The sequence below is a fragment of the Arachis hypogaea genome, chromosome 6 (assembly GCF_003086295.3).
Source record: "Arachis hypogaea cultivar Tifrunner chromosome 6, arahy.Tifrunner.gnm2.J5K5, whole genome shotgun sequence".
Taxonomy (NCBI): domain Eukaryota; kingdom Viridiplantae; phylum Streptophyta; class Magnoliopsida; order Fabales; family Fabaceae; genus Arachis; species Arachis hypogaea.
The window spans coordinates 69,549,795-69,571,866 of NC_092041.1; the positions used below are offsets into that span (position 1 = coordinate 69,549,795).

Here is a 22,072-nt window from a genome sequence, read left to right on the forward strand (position 1 = left end):
AAATAGGATAGAATTGAAGTTAGTTGAGAGGAACTTTTTGACACTTTAGCACTTTTCATACTTTGTAATTGAATTCTGAGCTATGAATCACTAAACCCCTTTCATTGGGTTAGGGAGCTCTATTGTAATTCAATGAATCAATAATAGTTTTATCTTCTTCAATCTTTTCTCTTGAATTTTGTTAGAAAGCTTCTCGATCTAATTCCATTGGTTAGTTGTCTTGGGAAAGAAACTAGCCATAATTGGAATCCTTCGGAACCTTGGGAAAGGAATGGAGGATTCATGCTAGAGAAGCTTTCTCACAGTGAATTGGATTGGGGTTTGGATGGATATTGTGACATGTAATCCTACCAAATTGTGGTTCATGAAACTGTGTGGTATAATCAGTGATCGAGCATCATCTCTTCTTATGAACATTTAAACCAAGGGATTGGGAATTTGTTTGTTTTTAGAGAGAATTGGTGAGCCAAGAAATTGGGATCCAATCATATAAGATTGCCAAGCAAAATTCAATGAATGCATTGGTTGAGGAAGAGATGAAAATGTTTTGATTCGGAGATTTCAATATCTCCTGACCCCAATGAACCCCTCTCTCTGATCTATCCCTTTCTCTTTACATTCTGCAATTTAATTTCATGCAATCACCCCCATCCCTTTTAATTTCAGCAATTTAATTTCTAGCTCTTTAATTCATGCAACATAATATTCCGCAATTCTCATCTAAATCTTGATTCCGCTCAACTAGAACAAACTTCTAATCCGAATTGCTCATTCAACCAATCCTTGTGGGATTCGACCTCACTCTATTGTGAGTTTTTACTTGACGATAACCGGTGCACTTGCCGGAAGGAATTTTGCCGATTGTGCAATTTCCTAAATCGTAGCATATCAAGTTTATGCTAGCATCAAGTTTATGGCGCCGTTTCTTCCACTGTTTTTGATTCTGTTTTTAATTTTAGTATTTGTTTTGTGATTCCACATGATCATGAACCTAATAAGACATAAAAGCACAATTAAAAATATAGATAAATAAAAATTGGGTTGCCTCCTAAGTGCTTCTTTAATGTCAATAGATTGACAGTGAGCTCTCATGGAGCTTCACATATGTTCAAAGCATTGTTGGGACCTCCCAACACCAAACTTAGAGTTTGAATGTGGGGGTTTAATACCAAACTTAGAGTTTGGTTGTGGCCTTCCAACACCAAACTTAGCGTTTGATTGTGGGGGCTCTGTTTGATTTTGTATTGAGAGAAGCTTTTTATGCTTCTTTTTCATGTTTACAGAGGGATACCCTTGGGCCTTAAACACAAGGTAGTCCCCATTCAATTAAAGGACTAATTCACCTCTGTCAAAATCAATCACAGCTCCTGCTGTGGCTAGGAAGGGTCTTCCTAAGATGATGCATTCATCCTTCTCCTTCCCAGTGTCTAGGATTATGAAATCAGCAGGGATGTAAAGGCCTTTAACCTTTACTAACACGTCCTCTACCAATCCATAAGCTTGTCTTATTGACTTGTCTGCCATCTCTAATGAGAATGTGGTAGCCTGTACCTCAAAGATCCCCAGTTTCTCCATTACAGAAAGTGGCATAAGATTTATACCTGACCCCAGGTCACACAGAGCCTTCTCAAAGGTCATGGTGCCTATGGTACAGGGTATTAAGAATTTACTAGGATCTTGTTTCTTTTGAGGTAGAGTTTGCTAAAACCATGTATCTAGTTCACTAATGAGCAAGGGAGGTTCACCTTCCCAAGTCTCATTACCAAACAACATGGCAATCAGCTTCATGATAGCTCCTAGATATTGAGCAACTTGCTCTCCAGTTACATCTTCATCCTCTTCAGAGGAAGAATAGTTCTCAGAGCTCATGAATGGCAGAAAGAGGTTTAATGGAATCTCTATGGTCTCTATATGAGCCTCAGATTTCTTTAGTTCCTCAATAGGGAACTCCTTCTTGTATGGGAGACGTCCCATGAGGTCTTCTTCATTAGGATTCACGTCCTCCCCTTCCTCTCTAGGTTCGGCCATTTGGATTATGTCAATGGCCTTGCACTCTCTTTTTGGATTCTCTTCAGTATTACTTGGGAGAGTACTAGGAGGAGTTTCAGTGATTTTCTTACTCAGTTGGCCCACTTGTGCCTCTAATTTCTGCTGGATGACCTTGTTTCACTCATTAAACTTAAAGTGGCCTTAGACAGATCAGAGACTATGTTTGCTAAGCTAGAAGAGCTCTGCTCAGAATGCTCTGTGTATTGCTGAGAAGATGATGGAAAAGGCTTGTTATTGCTGAGCCTGTTTCTTCCACCATTATTAAAGCCTTGTTGGGGCTTTTGTTGATCATTCCATGAGAAATTTGGATGATTTCTCCATGAGGAGTTATAGGTGTTCCCATAGGGTTCACCCATGTAATTCACCTCTGCCATTGCATGGTTCTTAGGATCATAAGCTTCTTCTTCAGAAGATGCCTCTTTAGTACTGTTGGATGCATTTTGCCATCCATTCAGACTTTGAGAAATCATATTGACTTGCTGAGTCAACATTTTGTTCTGAGCTAATATGGCATTCAGAGCATCAATTTCAAGAACTTCCTTCCTCTGAGGCATCCCATTACTCACAGAATTCCTCTCAGAAGTGTACATGAATTGGTTATTTGCAATGATGTCAATGAGTTCTTGAGCTTCTGCAGGCATTTTCTTTTGGTGAATGGATCCACCTGCAGAATAGTCTAGTGACATCTTAGGGAACTCAGATAGACCATAATAGAATATATCCAAAATGGTCCACTTTAAAAGCATGTCAGAAGGACACCTTTTGGTCATCTGCTTGTATCTTTCCCAAGCTTCATAGAGGGATTCACCATCTTTTTGTTTGAAGGTCTGAATATCCACTCTAAGCTTGCTCAGCTTTTGAGGAGGAAAGAACTTAGCCAAGAAGGCCGTGACCAGCTTATCCCAAGAGTCCAGGCTATCTTTGGGTTGTGAGTCCAACCATGTTCTAGCCTTGTCTCTTATAGCAAAAGGGAAAAGCATGAGCCTGTAGACTTTAGGATCTACTCCATTAGTCTTAACAGTCTCACAGATCTGCAAGAATTCAGTTAAAAATTGATAGGGATCTTCTGATGGAAGCCTATGGAACTTGCAGTTCTGTTGCATTAGAGCAACTAGTTGAGGTTTCAGCTCAAAATTATTTGCTCCAATGGCAGGGATTGAGATGCTTCTTCCATCAAACGTGGAAGTGGGTGTAATATAATCACCAAGCATCCTCCTTGCATATTTATTTTCGGCTACTATCTCCTCTTCCTTTTCAAAAAATTTTGTAAGGTTGTCTCAGGATTGTTGTAATTTAGCTTCTCTTAGTTTCCTCTTCAGAGTCCTTTTAGGTTCAGGATCTGCTTTAACAAGAATATTCTTGTCCTTGCTCCTGCTCATATGAAATAGAAGGGAACAGAAAATAATAATAGGGATCCTCTTTAACACAGTAGAGAGATTCTTTTATGTTAGTAGAAGAAGAAAAGAATAGAAGAATGAAGAGAGAAAAATTCGAACTCAGAGAGGAAAAGAGGGTTCGAATTTTAAGATGATGAGAAGAGTATTAGTAATTAAATAAATAAATAGAAGAAGATGAGAGAGGGAGAAATTCAAAATTTGTTTTTGAAAAACAGTTAGTGATTTTCGAAATTTGAGAGAAGAAATAAAATTAAAATTAAAATTTGATACAATTAGTTAATTAAAAGAATTTTGAAAAAGAGGAAGGTAATTTTCGAAAATTAGAGAGAGGAAAGTAGTTAGGTGGTTTTGAAAAAGATAAGAAATGCTAAAACAAACAAAAAGTCAATTAGTTAGTTGAAAAAGATTTTAAAATCAATTTTGAAAAGATAAGAAGTTAGAAAAGATTTTGAAATTAATTTTGAAGAAAAAAGATATGATTGAAAAAGATATTTTGAAAAGATATGATTTTTAAAATTAAAATTAATTACCTGACTAACAAGAAACTAAAAGATATGACTCTAGAATTTAAAGATTGAACCTTTCTTAATAAGAAAGTAACAAACTTCAAATTTTTGAATCAATCACATTAATTGTTAGTAAAGTTTTCGAAATTTTGAAATAAAGATAAGAAAAAGATTTAGAAAATAAATTTTAAAATTTTTTGAAAATAATAAAAAAATGAAAAAGATTTGATTTTTGAAAAAGATTTTGAAAAGATAAGATTTTTAAAATTGAAAATTTGACTTGACTTATAAGAAATAGCTAAGTTTTAAAATTTTTTTGACTAAGTCAACTCAAATTTTCGAAAATTTTGAGAGAAATGAGGGAAAGATATTTTTTTAATTTTGAATTTTTAATGATGAGAGAGAAAAACACAAAAATGACTCACAACATGAAAATTATGAATCAAAACACATGATGCATGCAAGAACACTATGAATGTCAAGATGAACACCAAGAACACTTTGAAGATCAAGATGAACATCAAGATTTATTTTTGAAAAATTTTCAAGAAAAGAAAAACATGCAAGACACCAAACTTAGAAATTTTTCATGTTTAGACACTATGAATGCAAGAATGCATATGAAAAACAACAAAAGGCACAAAACAAGAAAATTTCAAGATCAAACAAGAAGACTTACCAAGAACAACTTGAAGATCATGAAGAACATCATGCATGAGTTTTCGAAAAATTCCCAAATTTTTAAAGACATGCAATTGACACCAAACTTAAAGATTGACACTAGACTCAAACAAGAAACACAAAATATTTTTGGTTTTTATGATTTTATAAAAAAAAATTTTGGATTTTTTTTCGAAAATAATCTTTAGAAAAACGAAAAAGAGAAAAAAATTCGAAAGGTTTTTGAAAACTTTTTTGAAAAGAAAATTACCTAATCTGAGCAACAAGATGAACCGTCAGTTGTCCAAACTCGAACAATCCCCGGCAACGGCGCCAAAAACTTGGTGCACAAAATTGTGATCATCAACAATGGCGCCAAAGGCTTGGAGCTCTCAAACGTGAATCACACTTTGTCACAACTTCGCAAAACTAACTAGCAAGTGCACTGGGTTGTCCAAGTAATAAACATTACACGAGTAAGGGTCGATCCCACGGAGATTGTTGGTATGAAGCAAGCTTTGGTCATCTTGTAAATCTCAGTTAGGCAGATTATAATGGTTATAAATGGTTTTCAAAAATAATAATAAATAAAACATAGAGTAAGATAGAGATACTTATGTAAATCATTGGTAGGAATTTCAGATAAGTATATGGAGATGCTGTGTTCCTTCTGAATCTCTGCTTTCCTGCTGCTTTCATCCAATCCTTCTTACTCCTTTCCATGGCAAGCTGTATGTAGGGCATCACCATTGTCAATAGCTACTTCCCATCCTCTCAGTAAAAATGGTCCAAATGTTGTGTCACAGCACGGCTAATCATCTGTTGATTCTCGATCATGTCAGAATAGAATCCATTGATTCTTTTGCGTCTGTCACCACACCCAACAATCGCGAGTTTGAAGCTCGTCACAGTCATTCAATCCTTGAATCCTACTTGGAATACCACAGACAAGGTTTAGACTTTCTGGATTCTCAAGAATGGCTGCCAATAATTCTAGCTTATACCACGAAGATCCTGATTAACGAATCTAAGAGATACATGCTCGTTCTAAGGTAGAACGGAAGTGGTTGTCAGTCATGCGTTCATAGGTGAGAATGATGATGAGTATCACGGATCATCACATTCGTCATGTTGAAGTGCAACGAATATCTTAGAACAAGAATAAGCTGAATTGAATAGAAAATAGTAGTAATTGCATTAAAACTTGAGGTACAGCAGAGCTCCACACCTTAATTTATGGTGTGTAGAAACTCCACCGTTGAAAATACATAAGTTATAGTGGTCCAGCATGGCCAAGAGGCCAGCCTCCAAAACGTGATCAATAGTCTCCTAAGATGAACAATTGATTAGAACTGAGACCAAAGATGTCTAATACAATAGTAAAATGTCCTATTTATACTAGACTAGTTACTAGGGTTTACAGAAATAAGTCTAAATGCAGAAATCCACTTCCGGGGCCCACTTTGGTGTGTGCTTGGGCTGAGCTTGAGCTTTACACGTGAAGAGGCTTCTCTTGGAGTTAAATGCCAAGTTGTAACGTGTTTTTGGCGGTTAACTCTGGTTTGTGACGTGTTTCTGGCGTTTTACTCCAGAATGCAGCATGAAACTGGCATTGAACGCCAATTTTCGTCATCTAAACTCAAACAAGGTATGAACTATTATATATTGCTAGAAAGCTCTAGATGTCTACTTTCCAACGCCGTTAAGAACGTGCCATTTGAAGTTCTATAGTTCCAGAAAATCCATTTCGAGTGCAGGGAGGTCAGAATCCAACAACATCAGCAGTCCTTTTTCAGCCTGAATAAGATTTTTGCTCAGGTCCTTCAATTTCAGCCAGAAAATACCTGAAATCACAGAAAAACACACAAACTCATAGTAAAGTCCATAAATGTGAATTTTGCATAAAAACTAAAAAAAAACATCCCTAAAAGTAGCTAGATCCTACTAAAAACTACCTAAAAACAATGCCAAAAAGCGTATAAATTATCCGCTCATCATCATCCCTCTCTTACCAATTTCTCAATGACATTTTTTAAGTCAAAGCACTCGTTGGTAGGATGTCCATAGATTCGGTGGTATTCACAATATTCTGTCCGATTTCCCCTCCTTTTTTGCTTTTGATTGGACAAGGTAGGGGAATCTTCTCGGTGTGGCAAACTTCTCGGTAAACATCCACAAGAGACACCCAGAGAGGGGTGTAATTGTGGTATTTCTTAGGCTTCTCTCCATGTTGATCTTCTTTTTTCTTAGACTCTTTATCCTTATCCCGGGAGGAGTAAGAGAATCCAGGTTTTGAGGTCTCTCTAAGCCGAGAATTTTCTTCCATGTTGATATACTTCTCTGCCCATTCCTGCACTTTATTTAAAGATGTTGGGTGTTTCTTTGATATAGAGTGACTGAAGGGCCCTTCTCGCAGGCCATTGATGAGACCCATGATGGCTACTTCTGTTGGTAGGCTTTGTATGTCCAGGCATGCTTTGTTGAATCTTTCCATGTAGTTACGAAGACCCTCTTGATCTCCTTGCTTGATCTCTAATAGGCATGGGGCATGTTTGGCATTATCCCTCTGGATAAAGAATCTGCGAGAAATTTCCTGGCTAAGTTATCAAAACTTGTGATAGACCTAGGAGGTAGGCTGTCGAACCACTTAATCGCCGTCTTTGTCAAAGTAGTTGGGAAGGTTTTGCATCGAATAACATCTAAGGCATCAGTGAGATACATTCTTCTTCTGAAATTGCTGAGATGATGGCTTGGATCGGAGGTACTATCGTATGGGGTCATGTCAGGAGCTTTGAAATCCTTTAGAACTTTAGCTTTCATGATTTCTTTGGCGAAGGGGTCTTGATCTTTGTGGGGGTTGCCACTGTGACCGATTTGAGTGGTTTTGGTTTTTAGATCTGCCTCTAGCTTTAGGAGCTTATCCTCTTGTTCTCGGCATCGCTTGGTTTCTCTTCGAAGGTCCCTCTAGGCTTCTCGTTGATGATCGGCTTCTTTTTTGAGTTGTTAGAGACGATTTGTTTGAGCTTGTAGTGCCTCCATGATTTCTGTACTTGGTGAATTTTTGTCTTTATTTGGTTGAGATGCATCTTTTGGTGTGGTGTCCGCATTCTTATGCGGTATCCTGTTCTCTAGATCAGAGTCGTGGTCGTTGTCAAGGTTGTCTGCCATGATGATGGGATGACTTCCAGGATCCCCGGCAACAGTGCCAATGTTCCATGGGTTACCTGAAATTGTAGGTCGATCTCGGACGAGATATGTGGTGGTTGTCGGAGCTAACGTTTCCGACTTGTTGGACTTGATGGTGCAGCTGATGCTTAAGTTAACACATGTTTTATGTAGGTTTTTAGTAGAATCATAGTTTGAGTTATATCTGGGTGCTCCAGTGTATTTATAATAGTGTGGAGTGCCCTTTCTGGAGATAAGATAGTTATCATATCTTATCTTTAAGTGAAGTCATCTTATCTTTAAGGGGAACCGCCTTTATCTTTCTAAGCTTTAGCTGCCTTTAGATTTGGGCTGGATTCCTTCATTTGGGCCTTCTTTGGGCTTCTCTGGCAATTTGGCCGAGCTCTTTGAGAAGAGGTCGGGAACTTCTGGGCCTGAAGAGGTCGGTCGATTTATCCTTTAATCAACCCGGGTCGTACAGCTCGACCCTGGGCATGAACACTTACCTTCCCAATTCATTTGTTCCATATTTAGTTCTCTAACCACCCGAACCCTTGTTGATCGACTCTCAAGCCTATTGGAATTCGATGCAGACCAGTTGTTTCCCTGGTCATCCACTTCTTCCTATTCCGTACACATCTAATACCCATCCTTGAACCCATTATGATACAGATGAAGTGTTATATCCTAGGGTCCTAACCACTTAGTCAGTCAACACTTATAGTACGGATACTTAGATACCTCTTGAGACCTAAATGGTTTTATGTTGAAGATATACACAACAAACTTGTCAACTCCTTCAAAGAACTCAGGTTTTAAACCACCTCCCCTGTCCATCGTCATTCCTATCATACATCCACAGATGATGACTTGGAATCATTTTGCAATAAACAAGCTAAAATTCAACTAACAACACAACTTATTAAATTTTTAGAGAAACTTTGGCAGAGTATTTTCTATAATTAGAATCTTTCACCAAATTCAATTATCAATTTCTCACAAACCAAACATGTTTTAAACAAATTAAACGAAAATTCAGCAGAACTTCTCCTAAATTTAGAGATATCCACTAAATAAATTTATCACTTTTCACAGAATAAACAACTGCAGACATAAATTAGAATAAACACGCATTCAATAAAATATCAAATCCTAACCGTTCTAGTGCGCAACCCCTTATTACTCCATAATTTTTCAGCAAACAAATGTTTCGAGAAGGAGCCACTACACAACGTTGTCATACTTCTGTTCAAAAACTCTATCCTAGAAAAAGTAAGCCCAGTATAAAACATAAACAATATAGCATTTTTAGAGATAGAAAAGCAACATATGTACTACATGAATAACCCACGATTAAAGCTACACGACTTTAAAAAAAATCTTGAAATAGAAGTGAAGTAAGTAAACTGTAGAAACTAATAATCAAAACTTAAAAATCTAACCTGAAAAATTAATAAAGCAAGTAAAATGTAAAAGTTAATAACCATAAAAGTCTATTTACTTTCATCAAATTTAAACATGAAAAATTTATAATTGATCTTATGTTTTAAGCTAAAAAAGTAACTAGAAATATCCTATTACTTTATAATAGAGTATAACAAACAATTTTATTCTTTTTTTATTCATATTTTTCAACTAACAAATGCCAAAATTATAACACTATGAAATTTATTGCTTTTTATAAAGGAAACAATAATATGAGAAAAATTAACAACTTATAACTTAATAAAAACATCCTAATTGCATATTTTCTAACACATAATAAATTAAAATTAGATAAATTAGGGTTTAAGATTTAACAACTCTAAGCAAATTAGTGAGTGAGTTACCTAGAATGTAATATCCTTATTGCCAGAATGTAACGCTTTTAGCTGCGCCACACTGATAGCGAAGATATTACGACAACATTCATATATTTAGTAATAAAATATGAGCGTTTAACTCGAAACTATAGTGACTTTTCTTTGAAAAACCGGATATACTTTTTCCTTTTGTTCATACGTACATACATACAAATATATATATATATATACACAAAGAATATTACATTCACATTCAAATATATGTACATATATACAAAACCATGTCATACAACTCCTATCCCTCTTTACAAAATATAAATATCAATAACAAAGGCAAGGGAAAAGACATCTATGATAACATAGCCTTAAAGCACAGAAAACTCTTCTTAAGCTTTCTCGTCCGTTTTCTGAAAAAGATAAGACTGTAGGGGATGAGAACCTAACCACACAGTCTCACCAAGAGTTTTAGAATTGTTGTAGAAGGGTATATATATATATATATATATATATATATATATATATATATATATATATATATATATATATATATATATAATCAAAATTCGTTTAAAAGCAGTGAACATTGCTCATCTTATGAATCTTTGTCGTTAATTTAATTTATTTCGTTTTCAAATCCATCCAATCCTTTACTCAATAATTTCCTAACCTCAATCTTTATTTCAAAGTGATGCGATTATCCATTCAGAACCAAAATCATCAATCACGCCACCACAGGTCAATATGCATCTCCAATTTTTACTAACTTACCGAGGCATATAACTTACCCAATTACAACGTCCGGCCCAAACAGTCACGGCCTTTGGTCCAAACATAATCAAACCACTGCCTCCGACCCAAAACATAATCAAATCACAGTCTCTGGCCTAAAACATAATCAAATCATGTTCTCCAATTCAAAACATAATCAAATCACATACAAACCACCTCACTCTACCATAATCCAAACCAACAAGTTACAAACACAAATAATCAAGCAATCACACATAGAAAACAATTATAATAAGTAGTATAATTAGTAATTAACAGAATATCAATTAGGCAAACTAAAATAATTATGCACACCTAAGCAATTGCAAACACATGTAGTATGATGCATGCTATCCTACTGGTTATGAGCTCACTTGTCAGTTATAATGCCAAACCCGACACACATCCGGTAGCTAACCCGGATACGAAACACCACAAATGGAGCAAGTGGGACCAAACCACAACCGTTGCATCTTACCTACTGATGCCTAGGCATCTTAGGCTAGTTTCACAAGTCTTTTTCATTAATTTTCACTTGGTTTTAATGCATTTCTTAGGCAATAAGTAAGCATTTGGATGAGAATTTCTTGCATATCTTAATTCAACCAAACATTCTTAATTGTGTGTATTTTCATGAGATTTATGCAAGAATTAGCTAATGCTATGAATGATGCAAAATCTTGTGATTATGGCAAGGCTGTGATGCATTTGTTTGGTTGATGATAGGTGGAGAGAAGAAGAGGAAAGGCAAGGAAGAAGCAGAAAAGGCAATGTTGGTGGCCAAGTTGGTCCACCAATGTTGCCACAAATGTTGGCTTATGAAGGCTTATCAAGGAAGGAGAGCAACATTGGTGGCCAAGTTGGCTCACTAACGTTGCCACAAACTTTACCTCAAATGTTCCAAGCTTGCAAAGCAACGTTGGTGGCCTAAAGTGGCTCACCAACGTTGCTAACAACATTGCCACAAGAAGAGGTGCAATGTTGATGGCCAAATTTGGCTCACCAATATTGCCCTCCAGCGCTCCAAGGCTCAACAAAGCAACGTTGGTGGCCCAAAGTGGCCCACCAACGTTGGTGGTAAAACTTCAAGATAAATGCATTGGAAAAATTGGCTGCGACACGCACACGTGGGCGACGTGTACACGTGAGCGTATTGACACTCCAAGCGTACGTGTGGGAGATGCGCACGCGTGACCAGGCCAGCGTTGGTGTGCAAACATTACTACAAACATTGCACACCAACGTCTTCGATAAAAGAGTTGGAAAAATTTGACAGAACGCGTACGCGAGGATGACGCGTACGCGTGAAAATGGAAAAATAGCAAGTCATACGCACGCGTGAAATGGCAAAAAACAGCTTTGACGCATACGCGTGGGCCACGCGCACGTATGACTAGGCGAACGTTGGTGCACCAACGTTGAGTACAAACGTTAGTGGCAACACCTAGAGTGGCTCATGCTCACAATGTTTGTGCACAAACGCTGGGTACCAACGCCAATGCCAATTTCATTCTCAATGGCACCTATGCATGCTTGTGAACATTAGTGAATTAAACCCAATATCAACGTCAGAAAAGAGTCACTGCTAACTGCTTCAATCAAGGCGAATGCCCACATCCAAGTACTTGAAGACCCATTTTGAAGATGAGAAGAAGAGTATAAATAGAAGAGTTTTTGAAGTTGAAAAGTAGGCTCTGAAGGCTGGAGGATTAAGACTCCAGAGAGCTTAGTATAGGATTCTTATTTAGATACACTTTTCTTTTACGCAATTTTTACATTTCAGCTTGTATTGAGTTTAATTTATCTTATGTAATTTAAAATTCATACAGTTCTTCTTCTTCATAATTTTACATTTCCGTTCGTATTGCGTTCAATTTACTTTCATGCAATTTAAATTTCCTACAAGTATTCTTAGAGAAATGATCAACTAAACCCTAACTTCATTAGGGCAGGAGCTCTATTGTAATTCACATGATTGAATGAACATCTTCTTCTTCTCAATCCGCTTGTGTAGCTATAGGATATCTTATATGCTCATTGAGATTCACTCACTCCGAAAGGGGGATTGAATTGATTGAATGCTTGTGTGAGCCTCGGAAGGGGAATCATGGGCATTAGAATTGGAGCTCTATCCTTCATAATTCTCTTGACCAACACTATTCAGGAGGAATTAAGGTCTTGAGAATTTGTGTGGCTTATGGATAAGAGAATGCACGTAACCTCTTCTCATGACAATTATATCAAGGAATTAGCAAGGTTAATTGTGATTAGAGAGATTGGGTTGCCAAAGAATTAGGATCCAATAAATTACAATTTGCTATAGATCTACCCATATGATTGAGAGGGAAGGTTGAGACCCATTTGATTCATGATGGATTATGATATCTCCAATCCCTAATGAGTCTTTCTCTTTGTGTTTGTCACTTTGATTTCCTTGAGTTTCATATAATTGCTTTGAATTTACTGCTTCTTTTAATTTCCCAGCACCCAATCCCCATTTACATTTCATGCAATTTACTTTTCATGCAATTTAAGTTTCTTAACATTTATGTTTCCGCAATTTACATTCTACCATTTACTTTCAACACTTTAGAATTCTCACAATTTACTTTCTGTTAGTAAGCTTTCACCAAACTCTTTCAAAATTTTGCTTGACTATACATATCACCTCACTAAAGTTGCTTGATCCATCAATCCATGTGGGATCGACCTCACTCTTGTGAGTTTTACTACTTGATGTGACCCGGTATACTTGCCAGTAGTTTATATGGATTCAACTTTTCCGTATCACCCGCTTAACACAAAGCAAGTGGGACAGAGCCACAATCCTTTCATCTTACCCAGGCAGTGTTTAACTTCTTATCTCGGAGCTAGTGGGACAAAGCCACAACCCTTGCGGTGCAGATTTTATAATCTACAAACTAACCAGTAAGTGCACCAGGTCGTACCAAGTAAAACCTTACGTGAGTAATGGTCGATCCCACGAGGATTGATAGATCAAGCAACAATGGTTGATTAAATTACTTAGTTAGATAAACAAAATAGTATGTTGAGTGTTCAAAGAGCATTAAATAGCAACTCAGAATATCAAAAGAATAGACAAATAATTAAGTTGGGAATAAAATATGGAGAAGATAGTTAAGGCTTTAGAGTTATCTATTTTTCCAGATTAACTTCTCTTACTAACTATTTTAATCATGTAGAATTTAATTTATGGCAAAATATATGTGACTAGACCCTAATTCCTTAGACCTTTCTAGTCTCCTCTAAAATTCATTAACTGCCAATTCCTTGGTCAATTAATTCCAATTAGAGGGTGAAGTTCAAATTCTAGTTTATATGCCACAAAAATTCTAATTACCCAAAATAAGGGGATTATATGTCACGTATCCCGTTAAATCTAAATAATTAAAATTTAGGAGAAATTGTTTTCAAGTTGTTGTTCAAGTAAAGAGCTTTTCCAAGTTTTACAAGAACTCAAATAGAAAGAGGGTCATACTTCCGTTCCATCCAAATTCATAAAATAAAGAGCGAAAATAATTCTTAAATTATAAATTCATGCATAAATTAAAATAGAAAAAGCAATAAAATCAATCCATACAAATAGACAGAGCTCCTAACCTTAACAATAGAGGATTAGTTGCTCATGGTTCAGAGAAAAATAGGATTCTCCTAAAATGTACAGAGTTCCAATCTGATGGCCCCCAAGTTAACTAATGGAATCCCTTTTTATAACTAATCCTAATTAATTTAAAATCTAATTATCTAAAATTAAAAATAATATATTTTCCTAAAAATAAGATTTAAATTTAAATCAGAATAATCAGCAAGTCTTCGGTTGATGGGTGGGGACCACATGTTTTGTCCATTCTGCAGCTTCTAATCTGTATTTTTTGGGCTGAAAACTGGGTCAAAATAGCCCAGAAATCGCCCTCAGCATTTTTCTGCATTTTCTGCATGTGGCGCATGTCACGCGTACGCGTCACTGATCTTCTTCGCAAGTCACACGGACACGTCGGTCACACGCACGCGTCGCTGAGCAAATCTTCAAATCACGCGTACGCGTCAGTCACGCGCACGCATCAGTCACGCATACGCGTCGCTCCTCGCTGCCATCTTCTTTTATTCTTGTGCTGTAGAAACCACATCAAATCCAGCCGAATGCTACCTAAAATAAACAAAATTGCAAAAGACTCAAAGTAGCATCCATATTGGCTAAAACATAATTAATTCTTTATTAAACTCCATAAATTAGATGCAAATTCACTAGGAAAAGATAGCAAAGATGCCCACGCATCACCTTGTATATTACCCAAGTGTTTCAAATCCCAACCCGGAGCAAGTGGGACAATGCCAAAACCCTTGCGTCTTACCCTGGTATTTCAATCTTAACTCAAAGCAAGTGAGACAAAGCCACAACCAATTAATTAATAGTTATTAATAATTACATTTTATGGCCTTTTATTCAGAATGAGGTAGCCGATCGTGATGTTCCCATGTCAGATTCTGTAGAGCATTCGGCTTCTACATTACTTCCTTTCCCAACCACATCATCTGAGCGCAAAAGTTGATCAACAATTTGGGATCACTTCAAGAGAACCCTTGATGATGAAAATTAGGCTCAATGTGAGCACTGTTTGAAAGTGATCAAGTGTGGGAATGTGGTGTGTGAAAATGAAACTCGCACAAATGAATCGACAAATTAGTAGATCTTAGTAGAGCGAATAGAAAGTTAATTGTTGTTGTTGTAGGCGCATAAACAAAACAATAACAAAAGGACGTAAAAACAACGATAGGAAATCAGTTAAGGCCTCAGAGATGCTTGTTCTTCCGGATTAATACTTCTTATTCACTACTTTAACATTGAGTGATTCATTCAATGGCAAGGCTGTAAGTGATTAAGCCAAGGGTAGTAGTCATTAATCTCCTCTTATCTAAACCAAACGCCCAAACAGGTCAATAAATCTGGAAGAGGGTGAAGCTCACGCAATTCAATCTCTGATGATCCTACTCAAAACGCCACAGACAAGGTCTGATCTTTCGATCGGAGAATAAAGCTCTATAATTTTAGCCTGGATGCCACAGGGACCTCAATTACCCATGACTAACGAGATTTTATGTCACGTATCCCAATTAGCCCAAATAACTTGTTGAAACCTGTGATGTACTCTCAAGCAGTAGCTCAATACTATCCGGATCAGGACTCGTAAAGAACTCATGTAAAGTGAGGGATCATACTTTTGTTCCACCCGAGATTCATAAAGATGAAGAACGACAATACATCATAGAATTGAATCAATCATGTATTAGAATAGAAAAGTAATAATATTAATCTATAGAAATTAGTAGAGCCCCTATCCTTAACGTAGGAGGTTTAGCCACTCAAAGTTTATAGAGAAAATAGAAAGTAGGTTTTGAGAGGCTGAAGATCCTAAACATGGGTGATCTTCGCCTATATATACTAATCTAATAATTAAAAATTATAAAAAGAAAATAAACTAAGCAGAAAGGTGCAAAAATCCACTTCTAGGCCCACTTGGTGAGTGTTTGGGCTGAGCTGGCATCTAACTTGGATGAGTGGGCATTGAATGCCCACTAGGGAGTGTCCACGCTGCTTCCTTGCTCCTATGGTAGCGTTGAACGCCAGTTTTGGGCGTTCAACGCTGGCCTTGGTCCTTATGGGGCGTTGAACGCCAATTTTGGGCAGTCACTTCCAAGAAAATGTATAAACTATTATATATTTCTAGAAAGCACTGAGAGTTAGCTTTTCAATGCCATTAAAATTGCGTCAATTGGACCTTTGTAGCTCCAGAAATGCTCGCTCAAATGCATGGAAGTCAGGATCTGACAGCATCTGCTATCCTTTCTTAGCCTCTAAACCAGACTTTGCCAAAACTTGCCAAATTCACCCAAAACCCATCCAAAATCATAAGAAAACATAAAAACTTAAAGTAGCATCCAAAATATGAATTTTGCATTAAAACCTACTAAAACATAATAAAACTTGATAAAATATACTAAAAACACTAAGAAAATAAACCTAAAAAGTGTATAAAATATCTGCTCATCATAACAGCAAGCTTAAATTGTTGTTTGTTCTCAAGCAACCAAAAATGAAGTAGGACTAAAGAGAAGAGAAAGATACAATAAGTCTTAGAGTTTTCCATGAAGCTTAGTTCCAAATATTCAGTGGGGCTATTAGCTCTTTACTTCTGAACAGTTTTGGCATCTCACTTTCCTTTGAAGCTCAGAGGCATTGGCATCTCTCAGAACTATAATCTGGATGATATTATTGATTATCTTCTGGTAGTTCTTCTTGATTCTTGAACACAGCTTCTTTTGGTGCTTTGCACCTTTGAGCCTAGCCGTGACTCTAAGCATTTTGTTTTCCTATATTACCACCGGATACATAAACGCTATAGGCACTTTACTGGGGGAACCCTTTGGATTCGAATTTAGCTTTGCTTAAATTCCTAGACAGTGCCCAAAGTTCTTAAGTGTACTCTTTAGGTTTGGGAACATGACTTTAACTGCTCAATCTCATGTTCTTTGATTGACACCTTCACACTACAAGCATTTAGTTAGGGATAGCAACTCAATTGAGCTTTTTAGGACAATTTTTGACCTTCATAACCATTGATGTTCAAAGCCTTGGATCCTTATTCTTTTGAGCTTTTTATTTTTATTTTTCTTTTATTATTTTTTTCCTTTAGCTGCTTTTTCTTGCTTCAAGAATCAATATTTTTCTTTGATTCACTAGTCTTCAAGAGCCAACATACTCAACTTCAATATCAATTATGCACTGTTAACTCATTCATTCAGAAGATAAATGCAAGGCCACCATATCAAGATAATTGGAATAACTTATTATATAACTCAAAACTTATGCATGTCACTATTCCTTTTGAAATAAAATTTTTTCTTTTAAGCACGGTGAGTGATACATTGGATGTCTTATAACCAAAACAAAACAAGAAAATAAAACTAGAAAATAACAAAATACTAAACTTGATCATGAACTTAGAAGAGAAAACAGACAATAGAATAAAGTACAATGAAAACAAAAAATAAAACAAATAAAGATGGAATGGAACTCAACAACCTCAGTGATGGCCGCTGCTGCTCCCTCTGGAGAAACCAATGGAGCATTTGAGCTTCTTTATATCCCGCCCCTGTCTCAACTGTTCCTCCATCAACCTTCTCTAATCTTTTTTTATCTCATGGAGGGTAGTGTCATGCTCCTGGTGTTCCACTCTCAGCTGATCCACGCTTGAGCTCATCTCCACTATTAAGGTATTTAATTGATACCAATAGTCTCAGAGAAGAAAATACATCCCTTGAGGCATCTCAAGGATTTCTGGTGGAGGCGGTTGCACAGGTTCATGTTATGGTTCATGCGCTTGCTCTCTCACATGCTCTATCTTCCTCTTTATGATGGGCTTGTCCATCTCTACGAGTGTATCTTCAACTATGCCAATTTCAGCTGAACTGCATAGGCGATGTATGAGGTGTGGGAATGCTAACCTTGCATTAGTAGAGGTCTTTTCAGCCACTTTGTACAATTCTTGAGGTATCACCACATGTACTTCCACCTCATTCCCAAGCATAATGCAATAAATCATTATTGCTCGGTCAATGGTAACCTCAGATCAGTTAATTGTGGGGATGATAGAACGTTGGATAAACTCCAACCATCCTTTAGCCATGAACTTGAGGTCAAGCCTACCCAGTTGGTAGCGCTTGCCTTGTGCATCTCTTCTCCAGTCTTTGGTCGGAGTTGACCCTTCTTGTGTAAGAGTGTGGATCTCCTAGCATCTATGGCAATTGTAGCGCCACTCTCACACTTTTCAGGATAAAATCCAAGAGTTGCTTTCTCACCATGGTCTGCCAGTTTTTAGGCTTTGGGTTCACACTCGGGTCACGAGTTTTGGTGACCCAAGCATTGGCGAAAAATTCTTGCACCGTTAGTGTTCCGACCTCTGAAACAGGATTGGTCAAAATTTCCCAATCCCTTCTCCAAATTTCCTGTTGGATCTCCAGATACTCCCCTTATTTGAGCTTGAAGGGATCCTTAGAAATTACCTTTTTGTGCCTTACCACATCATAGAAGTGATCGTGGTGCACCTTGGTGAGGAATCTCCATGATTTCCAAGGTTTGAAAGTGGAAGCAGGGGCTTTTCCCTTCCTCTTTCTTGAGGATTTTCTGGCCTTTTGTGCCATACTTAGGAATGGAGGGAAAAAAAGCAGAGCTTTTCCAATACTAAACTTAAGATGTTTGCTCGTCCTCGAGCAAATATGAACAAAAGAAAAGTGCAGTCGAAGAAAGAAGAAAATATAGAGGGAAGTGATGAGAAGGCTTCAGCCAAGTGAGGGGAAATAGGGAAGAAGAGAAGTGTATGAAGGGTAATGTGGGGGAAGGTAAGAGGATTGTGTAGGTGTGAGGATAATGGGAAGAATGATGGGGCATTTATATCAGTGGGAGGGTTAGGGTTCAGTTGTATGGTAGGGAAGAATGGTGGATAAAGGATTGAATTTGAAATGGGTTGGATTGGTGGGAAATTGAATGATGGAATTGATGGCGGGTTTTGGGAAGAGGGAAAGGTGATTGTGTATGGGGAAGAGGGAAAGTGGGGTGTGGATTTCAAGGTTGAAAAAGTAGGAGAGTGAAGGAAGGGTAAGGTAGGTGGGGTAGGTGGAGATTCTGTAGGACCCACTGGCTGAGATAGCCTCAAAACTCGAGTTCCCTGCCTCCTACCTGGCATTAAATGCCAGGAATGGGCGTTGAATGCCCATTGGGGGAAAAAATTGGCTCTAGCTGCTCCACATGGGGCGTTAAACACCCTTGATACTCTATTACTGGCGTTCAACGCCAGCTCCTTGCTCCTCTATGGGCATTGAATGCCCGGAGTATTCCTTCTCTAGCGTTCAACGCCAGCTTTTCTCTCATAATTGGGCATTGAATGCCTAGTTTCCTCCTTGTCTGGCATTCAATGCCAACAAGGGATGCTCCCCAGGGTGTTTTGTTTTCACTTCCAAATGTCTCTATCTCTGTTCTAAGTGCTGCACATGATCAAAACGTCAAAATGAAAAGGAAAATCTATAATATAAAATCAAACTAAAACAAATGAAAGAAAATTGAAAGTACTAAGCTAATGGTTGGGTTGCCTCCCAACAAGCGCTTCTTTACCGTCATTAACTTGATGGACAGCTGCATTACAAAGGCAGGTAAGGGCTTGGATCCTCACCCCTCATAGGAAACTTTCTTCCTATCATCTCATGAATGAGCTCCACATGCTCTAGAGATAGGATTCGGTTCATAGTATGTGGAATGAATGGACTCTTAGTGAAGACAACTCTCATGCCAGGTGAGAGGCCATCAGTGGGAATCTTCTTATCCCTCCATCCTTTAGGTACCTTCTTCTTAGTACCTTCCTTCCTAGTGCTTGATGATGGTTGACCAACACCAAACTTAAAGTTCGTGTTTGGGGGCTTTGTAAAACTCTATACTGAAAGTAAAGGCTGAAACACTAAGTGTTGCACAAGTGTACCTCTTTCGCCAAAAGAAGACTAAGGGTTAGGAATCTTGAATAGGATATGATCTTCCTACAACCTCAGGACTAGCTCTCCTATTTCCACATCTATCAAGGCCTTTGTAGTAGCAAGGAAAGGCCTTCCATGGATGATGGAGTCATCTCTGTCCTCCCTAGTGTCTAGGATTACGAAACCAGTAGGGAGGTAAAGGTCTTCAACCTTTACAAGGACATCTTCTATTATGCCATAAGCCCATTTCAGGGACTTGTCTGCCATCTCCAATAAGATCTTGGCTGGCTGCACCTCTTGAATTTCCAGCCTCTTCATCACAAAGAGAGGCATGAGGTTAATGCTTGTGCCAAGGTAACATAATGCCTTCTCAAAGATGATGTTCCCTATAGTGTAGGGAATCAAGAAGCTTCCAAGATCAGGTAGCTTTTGAGGGAGCTTCTTTTAGACTAAGGAACTGCACTTCTTTGTCAGCACCATAGTCTCATCTCCCTTTAAGGCTTTTAAACACGCCTTGGAAGGGGGATCCTTCTCCAATCCCTCTGCATGAGAGGAATTGTCTTTCAGCTTCCTGAGGATTGCAGGAATCGAGCAATTTGCTCCTCCTTAGACTTCTCCTACTCGTCTGAAGAGGGATATTCTTCAGGCCCCTCTCTTTGTAAAAGGACATGCAAGGTGACGTTCCCAGGCTCCTCATGAGCTCTGATTTCCTTGAGCTCCTCAATAGCAGGCTCCTCTTTGGGTTCGGTCACAACTTCTATATTGAGGGCCTTGCACTCTTCCCTTGGATTCACTTCCGTGTTATTGGGAAGAGTGTTAGAGGGGATCTCTAGGATCCTCTTGCTCAGCTGTCCCACCTGTGTCTCCAAGTTTTTGATGGATGACCTAGTTTCTGTAATGAAATTGTGTGTCGTCTTGGAGAGGTTAGAGACTATAATAGCCCGGTCAGAGAGGCTCTGTGTGGGAGTCTCCGTCTGCTGCTGAAAGGGATGGAATAGTTTGTTGTTAAACCAATTCTAGTTCATTCCACCCTGATTGTTATTGAAGCCTTGTTGAGGCTTCTGCTGATCTCTTCACCTGAAATTGGGGTGGTTCCTCCATCCCTGATTGAAAGTATTCGAATAGAAATTTTTTTTGGAGTTTCTAGAGGAGTTTCCCATGTAGTTCACCTCCTCCATTGTGGTCCAGGTGTTATCACCAGTGTCCACTTCATACACTATTTCTGGACAATAAGCATCTGAGCTCTGCATCCTACTCAAGTGCTAAGAGATCATGTTGATCTGCTGGGAAATGAGCTTGTTCTGAGCCAAGATGGAGTCTAAGGTGTCCACCTCTAAGACACCTCTCTTTTGAGCTACCCCATTGTTCACATGGTTCTTATCAGAAGTGTACATATACTAATTGTTGGAAACCATGTCTATGAGTTCCTGCGCCTCTTCAGGTGTCTTCTTAAAGTGAAGGGATCCTCCTGCAGAGTGGTACAATGACATCTTGGATGCTTCAGATAGGCCATCATAGAAGATGTTTAGCATGGTCTAATCTGAAATCATGTCAGGAGGACATCTCCTGATCAATTGCTTATATCTTTTCCAAGCTTCATAGAGGGATTCACCCTCTTTCTGTTTGAAGGTTTATACTTCCACCCTAAGCTTACTCAGCTTTTGAGGAAGGAAGAACTTGGTCAAGAATCCATTGACCACTTTCTCCCAAGTGTCTAGGCTTTCTTTAGGCTGAGAATCCAGCCATAGCCTTGCTCTGTCTCTTACAGTAAAGGGGAAGAGCATGAGCTTGTAAACCTTTGGATTGACTCCATTAGTTTTGACAGTATCAAATATCTGTAGGAAGTCATATATGAATTTGTTAGGATCTTCTTGCTGAAGTCCATGAAACTGGCAATTCTGTTGTACTATAGTGACCAGTTGAGCCTTCAACTCAAAGTTGTTTGCACCAATGGAAGAAATAGAGATGTTGTGCCCATAGAAGTCAGAATTGGGCGTAGTGTAAGATCCAAGGACCTTTCTTGCATCTCCCCCAACTTTTGGATTAGCTGCAAATGAGCGAATAATTTATACGCTTTTGGGCATTGTTTTTACATAGTTTTTAGTATGTTTTAGTTACTTTTTATTATATCTTTATTAGTTTTTATGCAATAATCACATTTCTGGACTTTACTATGAATTTGTGT

The 22,072-nt window shown here is 37.9% G+C and overlaps 2 non-coding genes across 2 annotated transcripts; both read left to right on the forward strand.

Annotated features, from left to right (window-relative positions):
* The first annotated feature begins 2,789 nt into the window (after positions 1–2,789).
* On the forward strand, positions 2,790–2,897 carry LOC112699690 (small nucleolar RNA R71). The gene has a single exon (XR_003152633.1). It is a non-coding gene; the product is annotated as a small nucleolar RNA R71 (small nucleolar RNA).
* Positions 2,898–21,430: 18,533 nt separating this feature from the next.
* LOC112700078 (small nucleolar RNA R71) lies at positions 21,431–21,539 on the forward strand. The gene has a single exon (XR_003153000.1). It is a non-coding gene; the product is annotated as a small nucleolar RNA R71 (small nucleolar RNA).
* The last annotated feature ends 533 nt before the right edge of the window (positions 21,540–22,072 follow it).